This window comes from Muscardinus avellanarius (assembly GCF_963383645.1).
Source record: "Muscardinus avellanarius genome assembly, chromosome: 3".
In the NCBI taxonomy this organism is placed as follows: Eukaryota; Metazoa; Chordata; class Mammalia; order Rodentia; family Gliridae; genus Muscardinus; species Muscardinus avellanarius.
This window is the reverse complement of record NC_137788.1, coordinates 59,822,231-59,827,624: the sequence shown is the minus strand read 5'-3', so window position 1 is coordinate 59,827,624 and position 5,394 is coordinate 59,822,231. Positions and strand designations below refer to the sequence as shown.

The following is a 5,394-nucleotide window of genomic DNA, read 5'->3' as shown; positions in this document are numbered from 1 at the left end:
CCCCACATTATTGGCAGGTTATAAGGGGTATTGTTTAAAGTCACCAAGTTCCTAATGTTACATAGCAATAGAAAAGTAGTACACTATAAATTTTTCCACTTAGTATCAAATCTATGTTTATCTTTCATATGATTATACAAGGTCACACTATTAAAAAAAATAGACATGGTACCAGCAATAATCTAACAAAACTTTTGTCATATGGTATTGTCTTTTTCTTTTATTTGTTTTTTTATTTACAATCCCAAATAAAAATTTAAAAATAAAGTCACTTTAAAAATAACTTTAGCCGGGCATGGTGGTGCATGCTTGTAATCCCAGTACTTGAGGCTAAGTCAAGAGGATCACACAAGTTTGAAGCCAGCCTTGAATACTTAGTGAGGCTCTCAGCTACTTAGTGAGACCTTGTTTCCAAATAAAATATAAAATAGGTCTGGGAGTGTAGCCCAAAAGCTCTTGGGTTCTACCCCCAGTACCACACACACACAAAAAAAAACTTTGGTTGTTCCTATTCCGCATGTGTCGTAAGATGATTTAAAATGCAATCATGGACTCTGAAAATATATATTCTTATCTATAAAAACACTACCATACAAACTTGAAACTCAAAGGTTATCCAAAGTGACACGAAAATTCTACCTGTTTAGAAAAAAAACACTTTCTATTTGTAAAATAAAAGCAGACTAATACCATTCTAGTCATGTTGTTAGGAGACTTGTCCTAGAAACTTAATAATAAATTATTGGTGAAATTCTTAATATCTGTTATGCTATCATTGGAAAGACTAATCATTTCTCGAGTAAAAGAATAACAAATGAATTAATAAACTACAGACCATTCACCACATGTTATAAGCAAGTATGACTCTGAAAAAATAAAGGAGTTGTCCCACAGTCCCTCCGATTTTGCTATGTCCTTAAGGTTTCACTCTGAAACTATTAGGCCAACCTACCTTTGGGACAATTTTACATGCAGACACAGACAACAGGTGCCTTCATCCTGTTTTCTTAAACTTTGTATCACTAGTTTATAACAGGTAGCAAGGAGATAGCTCTAGCAGTAGATAAAGCAAGAGAGTTACTTTGTTCTAGACAAAACATTTACCTGTATTTTGATCCAAGCTTCTCCATTAATTCCTGGAGAAAGGCCAACTCGTGTCTATCAATCATATTAAATTCCTGAACAAAGAAAATAAAGTGCTTAAAGGAGGTGATGAGGTGGGCCTTTGATTCCTCTTACAACTGCATCATAGAATCATAGTGCTGGTGATAAATACAGGCATAAACCCTGAACAGTCACTTTAGGATAATCTTTGCCACAAGACATAAAGTTCTTGGGAAATGGGACATCAATATTAGAAGGAAAAAGAGTTTCATTATTGAGCCAATCCTGAACCCAAGTCATCAAACAGTCGATGTATTTTGGTGCAGAACATTTGACTAGCTTTTAATATTAGTGCTATCTGTCCAATTATATTTGTATCTGGGACCCGCAGACATGACTGGACAGCTTGCTTCAGTGCAGAATTCTGCAATAGTTCTATATAACATCTCGATCTGGTTGAAGAAATCCACAGCATTAGCAGCAATCCACTCACTGAGGTCCTCTCCCTCTGGCAACATAACAGCTTGTCGCAGATTCCCACTTTCTAGAGTTGCATGCTTTACTGGTTCTTCTTTGACTTAATGGGTTTTTTTTTTTCCTGTACTTCACCCTCATTCCTATTTTTTATTCTTTATTTTGAAATAGGGTCTCACTGAGTTGCAAAGGGCCTAGGTAGCTGAGCGTGGCTAAAAACCATGATCCTCCTGTCTCATTCTCCCAAATGCTGGGATTACAAGTTTGGGCCACCATGCCCTGCTGACTTGAATGTTTTAGAAGAGCAGCTACTGAAGAGGAGGCTCATCCTCGGTCCTCTGAGGCCCAGAGCCCTGCAGGATCCCAAAGCCGCGGTTGGCCATCCTCAGCGAGCAGACAGCGGAGACTCCCACTGCTGGTCCTAGCGGCTGCAGACAAGAGCTGGCTGTAGCGTCTACCTCGTCCTCCTTCCCCACTTTGCAGACCCAAATATCGTCATTTTCTGATTCTTTTGCCACTCATACAGAACTGTGAGCTCCTTGAAACTGTTTCTTTTATCTTCCAAAAACAGGTACCTCATTATCTAGTAATTAAACCATCTGGAGCAAGGTTAAATGCCAAAGAAGAAGCACAAGCTCAGACATAAAAAATATTGGAGGAACAGGAAAGAAAAAAGAGGAGACTGCGATCAAAGACGGGATTTCCAACTTTGAAATCCCATAAACAGAACAATCTGGAATGATGATAACGTGTGAGAAGTGGCAGAACGCTGCTTGGCAAGCATGTCATTTTTAATTAACCCAGGAGTAGCAAAGCTCCCTCTCCATTTTTGAAAAAGAAATCTAGAGTTGATTGATGACAAGCCAATTCTCCTTTAAAGTTTCTTGGCCTCAGAAATGAGAGCCCAGGACAGGAACATCACACTCAGTTCCATTCCAGAAGCAGCATGGCAAAAGAGTTGGGAGCAAACACTTTATCACACCGCTTAGATCAGACTTGTAGTTAAAAAAAAAAAGAAAGAAAGGAAAAGAAAATTGTCTACATCCACGTTAAGTCTAATGAGCAAAACTTTGAAAGGTTAATATTATATTGCATCAAGAAAAATCAGCTGTGTAGTGTACTTCATCTGCTCAAGTTGACCTTATCTTTGATGAAAATTATTGTTTCCTTAACTTTTGGGAGATATTTCAGAAATGTCATATCATGTTTTATTTAATAACTACTCTACATTTAGCAGCTTAACTATTTTCTTTGTTAAGTTGTTCTTGTATTTTTGTGCTTTCAATTTAACATTCAGCAAAAATATTAGAATTTCTGTTTTTCTAATCTATTGTCTGTTACTTATATAATCAGGAATAAAATGGGAAGATACTAATATAGCCTTTGAAATTAACTTATCAGAACAAAGAATTTTGGTGTGGTCTTAGACTGTGTCCCTAAATAATACTTAATGTCTTTATGGTTTAGTTTCCTTATTAATCCACCTAGTATAATAACTGCTATAGAATTTTTGTCTGAGTAAAGTAATATGACAAATTTAAAATCCTTTGACAAGTAAATGAACTGTTCAATGCAAATCATTGTAGAGATGCCGACTTTCAGAGAGAACTCAACTTCTATAAGAAATCTCTAATTTTAACTACATCAGCAATCTCATTGCCACCTAATTCTTCTGTCCTCCTGTATTTAAGATGCTTATTTACAGTTATAACTATTTAATTAAATCTAAACATACAAGAGCAGAAAAGACAATAAGGTAAATATCAAAATGATTTTTTACCTTCCCAAACCAAAACCACACTAAATGTGTGCTCCACATAACTTGTTAACTTCCCCAATAATCTGAAAGCCTTTTTTTTTTTTTTTGCAGTATTAGGGATAGAACACAGGATCATTCTACCTCCAAGCTACACCCCAGCCCTATTTTTTATTCTTTATTTTGAAACAGGGTCTCACTGAATCTGAAAGTATTTATTTATTTATTTACTTACTTACTTATTTATTTATTTTGCAGTACTGGGGATGGAACCCAGGGCCATTCTACCTCCAAGCTACACTCCCCGCCCTATTTTTTAAAATTATTCTTTATTTTGAAACAGGTTCTCACTGAGTTGCAAAGGGCCTCACTAAGTAGCTGAGGCTGTCTGCAAACCTGTATCCTGTCTCAGCCTCCCCAATGCTGGGATTACAAGTGTGCACCACCATGCCCAGCTTCTGAAAGTATTTTAAACATCTAAATTATTCCACAACATAAAATCTTGCAACCATTAACAATTGAACAATACTATCAAAATCATATTTTCAAGATACACAGTAGCATTTCTTGTAATATACACAATGGAGTTATTTCCAGGAAGCTAGAGTTTGTTTATGAGAAATCAAAACCTTCCAGTTTGAGGAAAATCTCTCCCAGATAAGAAATGAAAAGGAATGTCTTCACTCTAATTCTAAGAAGCCCAGATCCTTCTATTGAACTCTCGTTCCTGACTGGAGATGGGCGTAACACACAAGTCAGAACTTGTGTCTGCAATTCCAAGTTAATATCATGATGGACACTTTGAGGGAACCCTCAAGCCAGTGAGGTAAACTGCTAGGTTAGACAGCCCAGCAATAGCAGGTCTTGTTCCTCTGCTACATAGGAGAACTCCTCTCACCAGCATTTTCTCCAAAACTTTTCTTCCTTGCATCTAGGAAATTCCTCTACATCAGGTCTGGTGATCTGATTACAAATACATCACAGCTTAAGTGATCTTTAGATATTAAGACATCCTCTCTGTTTTTACTTAGTGTTCCTCCTCTCACAGCTTCATTGTCTCAGATTCACTCTCCCTTGTCTTTTGGAGGCTGGAGTGGTAGAAAGGGAAGAGAAAAGGCAAAGTTGATGTGTATCTCCCCATTTCCACAGAAGCACCTATCTCAGGATGCTTTCTCAAACGAGAGAGTACAAAGATTCGAAATCACTAGTGACCATGGGATGAGTGCGTTAACACTGCGGTCCCTCAGTTGTAATCATGGCACCTGGTCCTAAAATTATTTCTCTGCTATAAAGGGCATCTGCCAATGCTTTCCAAACCACCCAGCATTCCAATGTGGGTACTCATCTCCCAGGTCACACCAGCCATCCTTCACTAAGATTCCAACTTCAAAAGAGTATATAATCATCGCCGGGCGTGGTGGCGCATGCTTGTAATCCCCGCGCTTGGGAGGCAGAGACAGGAGGATCGCGCAGGTTCGAAGCCAGCCGCGTGCGCTGGCTTAGGAGACCCTGTTTCCAATAAAAATGTAAAAATAGGTCTGGGAATGTAGCCCGGAGGTAGAAGGGCTTCTAAGAACCCCAGTACCACCAAAAAAAAAAAAAAAAAAAGAGTATATGATCAAAGAACCCAAGAACTATATTCTCTTTCATGGTAATAAAAATACAGGAAGCCATTCCTAGAAAAAACCAACACATCCAGGTAAGACTGAGTCACCTCTTAGATGTATGATGGGCATGCCCTCATTAAAGCACTACTGTGTTGAAATTACCTCAATTTTTACAGCTAACTTCTTTGCAGACAGGTAACAGCTATTAGTACTTTTTTCAGAGCTATACCTCTATACATGTTTGATTTGAATTAAACAAAGCAAAAAAATCCTGGGAAGTTATAAATCTCTGGGATAGTCTTGATATATTCTTATGATTGAAAAGAAAATTCTTAAATGCCTTATAATGAAAATTTTAAGGAATTTTTAAACATGAATATGCTAGGATACTGAATTTAAAAATGCAAAAGTGATGTGTTATTCTTTAGTGTTGCTGCCACTAAATTTTTTTAA

The 5,394-nt window shown here is 37.4% G+C and overlaps 1 pseudogene across 1 annotated transcript; it reads right to left on the bottom strand.

The window, feature by feature from the left end:
• Positions 1-1,100: 1,100 nt before the first annotated feature.
• LOC308259471 (MOB kinase activator 1A-like) lies at positions 1,101-1,652 on the bottom strand (annotated as a pseudogene). The gene has a single exon. The product of its transcript is annotated as an MOB kinase activator 1A-like (transcript).
• Between the last annotated feature and the right edge of the window lie 3,742 nt (positions 1,653-5,394).